The 8,340-nt window shown below is 33.0% G+C and overlaps 1 long non-coding RNA gene across 1 annotated transcript; it reads left to right on the forward strand.

Annotated features, from left to right (window-relative positions):
- The first annotated feature begins 5,319 nt into the window (after positions 1 to 5,319).
- Positions 5,320 to 7,497, forward strand: LOC142976709 (uncharacterized). The gene is made up of 2 exons (XR_012959673.1): positions 5,320 to 5,925; positions 7,239 to 7,497. It is a non-coding gene; the product is annotated as an uncharacterized LOC142976709 (long non-coding RNA).
- The last annotated feature ends 843 nt before the right edge of the window (positions 7,498 to 8,340 follow it).

Below are 8,340 nucleotides of genomic sequence, written 5' to 3' on the forward strand. Positions count from 1 at the left end.
TACTTGAAGACAGCTTTTAATACAATCCGAATATAATCAAAAGTTAAAGCAAAATGAGTAATGAACTGAGCTAACATAATAGACAATCAGAAACCAGCATAAAAACAACCCTACACACAAACGATCGACAACAATTACAATACCAATCAAACTTCTGCAAACATATCCCCATCAATTCATAGCGCCACTAAATCACAAACCTACCCATTTGTCATCCCATAAAACTGACTACATAAATGTTTTTGACGTATCAAAACATTAATCAAAGAGGGAGAGAAAAAATCGTCGAACCGAGCATAGTGGCATTTCTGGCACAATGTTTACAGTCACTCTTATCACGTTCGTAGAGTATTTATCTTAGGTTGAATAGGCCGGGAGACTTTGACAGATCGTCTGTACCCATGTTTTGTTAAATAAGTCAAGATTGTCGGTTAACTTTTTGCTGGCTCTCTGACTATTTTGTTAACTGGGGTTATGTGATAAATGGTTAAAGAGTATTGGGTTGCGGATGTTTGTGCGTTTCGGGGAAGAGTTTAGTTGCCCTTTTCGTTTGATTTCGTTTGATAGGAAACACTGGGCTGGCAATTTATTTTTTCATGAATTCTCTATTTGTATTTTTGCAAACCAAAACTGCTAAATGCTTTTATAGACGTAATATGTTTGAAATCCGGAGGCTTTGGTCAACTCATCCCGCTTGATCTCATCCCGCGGGATGAGTTGTCCTAGTACAATTTTTGAATCGGACAACTCATCCCACTGATATATTTTACGATTTGTACAGACTTGTAAAAAAGTGGTTCACGCGTATTAGGGCTAATTCTTAGTGTGGCAACCGACTCGCTAATGGACTATTCCTCATTATGGCCATTGCCCTTACTTCTTAAAATTCGGAATTGACTACGGAAATAAGCACTACTACTAAGTCTAGTCAACATGTTTATACGTTCTAAAAACAGTTTGTAATTAAAAAGTTAAAAAACATTTGACGTTTTATTTCTTAACTAGCTGACCCACGCAACTTCGCTTGCGTCACAAATAGAATGGGTTATAATTTTCCCCGTTTTTGTAACATTTTTTACTGGTACTCTGCTCCTATTAGTTGTAGCGTGATGAAATATAACCTTCCTCGATAAATGGACTACCTAACATTGAAAGAATTTTTCAAATCGAACCAGTAGATCCTGAGATTAGCGCGTTAATAATTGTTTCGGGTCTGGTTGTACTTTGTGTCCCTTGTTCGTATGATTGTAAAAGTCCCCGCGACACAAGAGCAATTCTTAGAGCGGGAGTCGTCCTCTTAAAAAAGAAAGAAAAAAAATATAGATAAATAAGTGAGTAATAATATTCATTAGACATTTTTTAATATACAGCTTATAACACAAAAATAATATTTATTTAACCTCATCTCCCACTGTAATAAACTTAAGACCACATTTTATAGTAACTATAACAAACAAACAAACACTTTTGTTCACGAATGTACAAATATTTCAAATAATACAGTACATTTTACCTTTTTTTTAAAGCGGGATGAGTTGACTAAAGAAAAATAATAAAAATATTAACGTGGACATCTTATCCCGCGGGATAAGTTTTTAGCGGGATGAAATGACCAAAGCCTCGAAATCCGGTTATTTGTTCATAATAATTTGAGTAGTTACAACCATTTCAAATATTGTATCAAATAAACAAAATAAACCAAAATAGACCAATTAATCTATCTCGTATTTTGTTTGAGGCAATTTTTACCAATTAATTCTAAAACTACATCAATATGAACATTATTGCTTTATTTTTACTAAATTCTAACCGACATAATTATAATTAAATTTTCTACTGGCAAAGTCTCGAAAAATAGCAAATTACTATTTTAAACAACAACAGCCAAGTCCTAAAAATAGCACAAAATTACGCACATAAAAAGTCTAACGAATTACTGCTACAATTTCTAAAACTAAACCGTACCAACCTCTCAAGGCTGTATACGCAATATATGGGCCTACTCCGGCAACATCACCTCAGGGGGGTAAATAATTGCTAAGCACATTAATCATAGGAAATCGAGCCGACCAATGACGTACTAATGATTCATTACATACAAGGTACGTTATGCTATAGTTAATGTTCTTGGTTTGTCTTGAGAGTAATTCTGTTTGATGATTACTGTAGCGTATACAGTCGGTACTATTGAGTATCGAGAGATAGACGTAAAAATGTAATTCAAAAATAGTTCCAACGGCGCCCGCATGCGGCGCTGATCAGATTTTTATACAAAATATCTTGGTAGCTGGCCGGTTGTCAACAGCGGAGGAGAATCGCGCTTCTGATTTCGGTACCTAGTGAGTCTAGTGAGTGGTGCTGTTCCTGCACGTCTTTTTTATTTTGCCTCTTATAATCAATACATTTATTATCGTGGGTTTACTTTCATTTTTGCTTGATGTTAGCTTGTACAAGGCAGTGCTCGTTGTATTGATTCACGTAAAAGTAAATGATAATTACGCAACATATAGTTTTTATGTGTTTCTTTTCATTTACTGCGTATAAATACAGTAGGGCTTTTTCAATTAGTTCTGCACATTTGTCAGCTTAATTTAACTGGATATTTAAATTAAAATGAACGCTTATTCGCTATCTTCTTCTTCTTATCATATGGTTAGTGGTCAACGTAGTGTCAAAGTTGTTCAAGCCGCCCGAAGGCCATTGAGGTGGTTTAACGACTGTTATCTTAATTGACAACAACCGGCACCGACTTTTTACGTGCCCTCCGAAGCACGAAGACGCCCAGTTTAAATACCACTATGTGGTCACCCATCTATGGAGTGACCGCGCCAAGGTTTGTTTAACCGACAGATCGTTTACCGACCGGTGAGCGCAACTGGCTTCGGGCGCCTTGCTATCTCGACAATATGACCCAAATCTAGAAACATTTACTGTCAATAGTTCTTATATTTTTTATTTCAATAAAAAAAAATACAGCTTCAATTGCTACACTACTGAAACTTATCGTCATTATATTTGCATCCTATTCTCTCAAGCCTTACACTACCTACATTAAGACACAAACACCTACACTTCATATCACTAAGAAACATTACACCGGATAAACTATGATTTACTGCTACACTTATCGATTCTGTGTCGCAAAGCAAATGATTGAGAGTTCTTACGTCAGCTTCTCGTGTGATAGCTTCACGATAATGTATTGTGTTACAGTTTCATATCGTGGCTGTTTCCTTTAGAATATAAACTGGGTGTATATTAATTGTGTCAATGGTTAGACTAGTTACTTTAGGTAAAGTCTCGAGCAGAAATATGTAGGTATGCTTTGGCGCATTTTCAATCGTACTTTTTTTGAATGAAAATATGAATTTTATTATAACTTTTGGTCAACAAACAATATGCGATGATTGTTAAATTATTTTATTGCTCAATAAGCAATACGTAATTTTTGAATTATTCTAAAGCAATAGAAATTTCACTATTTTCTTCTTTAAAAATGTTTTTTGAAAATCTCACAGTGTTTTACGTTATTGATATTTGACCGTATAATAATAGTGTCAATTGTAATGAGTGTTGTTAATTTTCATAGATAGTTACACTGTTTTTTGTATACACTCCTAGTCATAATCTTCGAAATATCTTCGACTTCAAAACTTTCTATTCGGGTTAAATTGCGAGTTTCTTTTCTTGTGAGTATTCTGAAGCGTGGTAACATGCCCCCCATGATGTTAACATGTTGCAGTTCACCTGCCCATTACATGAGACTAATATAATATTGTAACATTTATTCCATGCAAATCTGCTTTTCGCAGTCAAACAAGACTTTGCGACATACTAGACGCGACTTTAAACAACGACTACTTACTTCTTATCAGTTCCTATGTGCAACAACAGATAACGAAGCCCTAGATTCGATTTCAAAGTAGAAATAGTGTTGAAGGGTTTGTTCAGTTGAAAGATTCCTGTTAAACCGGTTTTCTTGTAAATTCACGCCTCGGAACGTAGTTCCTTCCATTAGTTACTTTATTGAAGCACTTAGTTGCTATAGGTTCTGGTTAAATTGATAAAGTGCACTTATAAAGAAAATATTTTCTATGAAGTAAGGTTTATACTATTAGAAAACTTAGATTATCGATGTACTACTTTGATCCCTCTTTATAAAATTTGACATTGTTAAACTCTGTCTGAAACAATAATTTGGTTGTCACTAGCGCAATTTTGTACAGTCGGCAATGTCAAGTATCGAGAGTTTGAGATTTAAAATGTACTGCCAAAATAGTTCTAACGGAGCCCAGTAGAAGCGCTAAACAGATTATGGTGTAAAATTTCTCGATAGCAAACCAGTTTTCGGTAGTCGACAGCTTCTGATTTACACAAACACACTGACATTCTACACAAAACCCCGAAATGCAATTAAAAAATACTCATATATTTTTTCTAATAAGAATAAAAAAACAAACATTTATTTTGTGTGCACAATCACAAAGAAAGAGTTTCGAAATACAGATCGGATTTCACAAAACAGCTGAAAACAAACCTTCGGCAAGCGTTGAAGAAGTTAGTGCTGTAGTGCTGTCCTGTGTCTCGGATTACGCTGTCCCGGACACGGGACATCCCGGGATATATTGAACGCTTCTCCGAACGAAGTGCACGGTAATCGATCTTTATAAAATGCTTTTTTCTTTGTGACGTTTCAAGCGTTTTTGTGCAAGTTCAGCGCAAAGATATTTTTAATATAATTCGCTTTGTTGTCGTTGTACAAAGTAATATGTTGTATTAAAAATGTCTTTATTTTATAAAATAACAACAGCACATTTTATCGTAAAATGTGTTTTATATAAAATAGCTGTAAATTTTACTTATGCTGAACAACAGACTGACAATGAATTAATTTCTTTCATCATTTTTTCATAAAAAAAAACAATAGCAAGCTAAAAACTAAAACACGAAATTCAATGAACTGGTCAGGCTGAATAGAATTAGTTCCACTGTCCGCAAAAGCGATTCACACACCCTATAACACTTTTCCGCCAGTTAACACAGACAGCGCAAAAGAAAACACGAACGAATTTTCACATAATTTTCCAAACATTTCAAAGCCGATTGCAAGTTTTCAACGCAACAAACGTATTGCCAAAGTGAATAAAAAAGGTAACATTTCAACTGGCACAATAAACAAAGACCACTCCATATATTGCGATCCCGTTTCCGGGACTCACTCACATGTTTCAGCACAACACCAGTTTCAAAAACAAAGTACGTTTTGAAAAACAAAAGGAGTTGATCACAAACATAGTTAAGTTGAGGACTTACTGAGAACAATTTTTCGCATTAAGCTAATATTTCACACGGTCACCTATTATTTATCCTTAATTTGATTTTGAACTCCGACTTAAAGTATAGTTGAAACGCAAACGTAGATGTATTTAAAATAAGTAATGCTCAAAGCGCATACATAGTTTCCAAATGTAACACATTCGTGCTTTATTCTTATGTAAAAACCAGTCAAAATCTCGGAAATAAAAACTGAAATGAAAAACATTTTGTGAAAAATATAGTACATACACACATTAAATCATGCCTTTTTCCTATTGGTTTTGACATCAAGAATGAGGCTTGCTATCAACACAAATATCCCTTGATTAATTCACATCCACACATTTTTCACAAAACAACATATTAATTAGTACTTCAATATTATTTTTTTTATTTACCATTATTAGTGAGAGGTTAATATCTTCTTTTAAACTACATTATCAAAGTTTACTACTACTTTCATCTAAACAATACCTACCTACAACAACAGTTATCGCAGACCGTTTATAAAATTTCAAGTGTGACTCGAACTGTACAGAACAATGCTAGTTTATATTTGTCTGGTGTTAACTGTTATCGCGATATACCCCAGCTATGACGTCCACGGTGGTAAGTTGTATTTATATATCCGTTTTAAAATACTTTATGATATTTTTTTCTTTACAAAATATAGTGTAGTATATTCGTTAGGTCATTGACTTTTACGATAAGTACTGAAATATTTATGTGGAAGAATACTAGCCGATAACTCTAGTCTACTATAGAGTAGCAATCGTGAATTTAAAAATTTATTTGGTGCCCGTTGCATACGCATAAACATATTTTGAGTGCTGGAATTTACGCTACTCATGATGAACTATGTTTATAAATATTAGCGCATTTTTAAATTATTTGAAAATAATTTAAGAGAAACGAAACGATAACACGATTGCGAAACTTACATAATTATTTTATTATCGATAGCTTTATGTTAATTAAATACACTTTTATTAAAATAAGACTTCTTTGACAAGTCAATTTTTCAATAACTTTTATATTATAACAATAATTACAATACTCGTATTTTAGCAGAAACAATAAATTTCTATTTTTGTATTGGAATACTTCGAATACTTTGTGTGTGTGAATTGTAAATTGCGTGAAATATGCTTGAACCATGATTCTACACTGGCTACTGTATAATCTAAATATCAACAAATTAATTTCAATTTGAAATCTATTTTAGTTTTAATCTGTTTATAATAATAATCTGTGCAAAAAATCACACTAATCACCATTTCACATTTTATCTGCATATTGCGTATAGAATAAATTAATTAATTCAAGCACAAATTAAAGCGAATTATTTCAATAAATTTAATTATCATTAATCGCAAAGCTTTATGCAGCTCAATTGATAGATTAACTAATTAGTTGTTTTATCAAATTGTAATAATTTTGGTTTTAACCCTTTAAATTGGTTTGTGGTCGCTTTGACGTTCATTTAGGTGGTATTTTGTTATTTTTGTCAATTAGCCTTCATTAGATTACAAAATGGTTTATTGGCGAAAATAATATGATTTTGTTTATAATACTTTAGTGGTTTAAGTGGATGTTATTTAACAGTATCTGCGGTAGTTGGTTGTGGGTTTGATTCTCTGACAAAGTGTTTTTTTTTAATTATTGTTTTGTATATTTATTATAAAGGGCCCGTTAGTGTACTCGGGCCATTACGAATGTGCAAACTACATCATAAACAAAATAACTATAAGAATGTGACAACGTTTGAGTGCGAACGAAAGTTAGTGCGCAAATTTGTAGTGACCCGAAATCAAAATACAACAAACCTGATTCTTATATGTTTTTATTGAATATTTCAAACTTGGTCAGTGTTAAAATGTGATAGAAACTTATTAATCGATATTCAATCAATGTTGTTACAGCTATTCCCGAGTACATCAAGAAGGCACTTCACCAGAAAGACCAATACCGACCTCCTTCACGCCAAGAGTCTAAGTACATGGAAAACCTCACATTATCTGAAGTTATTAAGAAAATCAAGCTTATCACGATGAAACTGTCCAAAGACGCACAAATAAACGGATACAAAGTTGATTATAAGTTAAAAATTATAAATAATAAGCAAAAACTTAAAAAAAAGAAACATACTAAAGTTAAATTTGAATAAAAATAGAACAGTTACGTGTTTTATTTATTTTAAAGACCTAGTTTTAATTTTATATTTAATTTTAAACTGCGTTACAAACCGGGTACCTTTTTGTAAGGTTGTAAGTGTTTTTGCAGGTGTGCAAAGTCCCCAACCCGCACTTGGCCAGCGTGGTGGACTCAAGGCCTAAGCCCTCCCTCATTACGTAAGGAGACCCTTGCCCAGCAGTGAGACATATTATTATTTTTTTTATTTTATGGTTAACCGTAAGTTTGTCATAGTTGTGTCGTGTCAACGACTTAAACTAGGTGTCTTAAACTCTTAATTTCAAAATACTCAAGTCTTCCACTAGCAGATAAAATCACCGTCATTATACTAATGTGATTCGCATAAATTGGTGGGTTGATAAATGTTGCGTGTAGATTTTTTATACAAAAGCATAACAAGCAACTCGGCGGCTATCGGCATGATACTTGCATAGCTCTTCTACAAGAAAATTTACTTTGAAATCCAGGAAGCTAATACATTTTAAAAATAAACATTTTGAACAATGTACTGTTTGTATGAACTTTCATATTTCATACAATATTGTTGTCTCACTGATATTGTTTTATCTCAAACATGTATGTACGTGTAACACAAATATGATTTAACTCATATAAAATAATGTTAGCCCCTACTATTGGTATGAGTCACAAAAAATACATTTTTCTTTCGAATTTGAATCGTAAAAAATATGTTCTCATATATTTGGCTGTAATATTGAATACGCTGTGGCGTGATTATCTTACCGTACCTTACCTGACATTACCTCCAGGACAAACCATTACCATAAATAATACAACGCAATTTGTTTTAGCCATACTTTAAATATACTT

This window comes from Anticarsia gemmatalis, chromosome 11 (genome assembly GCF_050436995.1).
Source record: "Anticarsia gemmatalis isolate Benzon Research Colony breed Stoneville strain chromosome 11, ilAntGemm2 primary, whole genome shotgun sequence".
NCBI lineage: Eukaryota > Metazoa > Arthropoda > Insecta > Lepidoptera > Erebidae > Anticarsia > Anticarsia gemmatalis.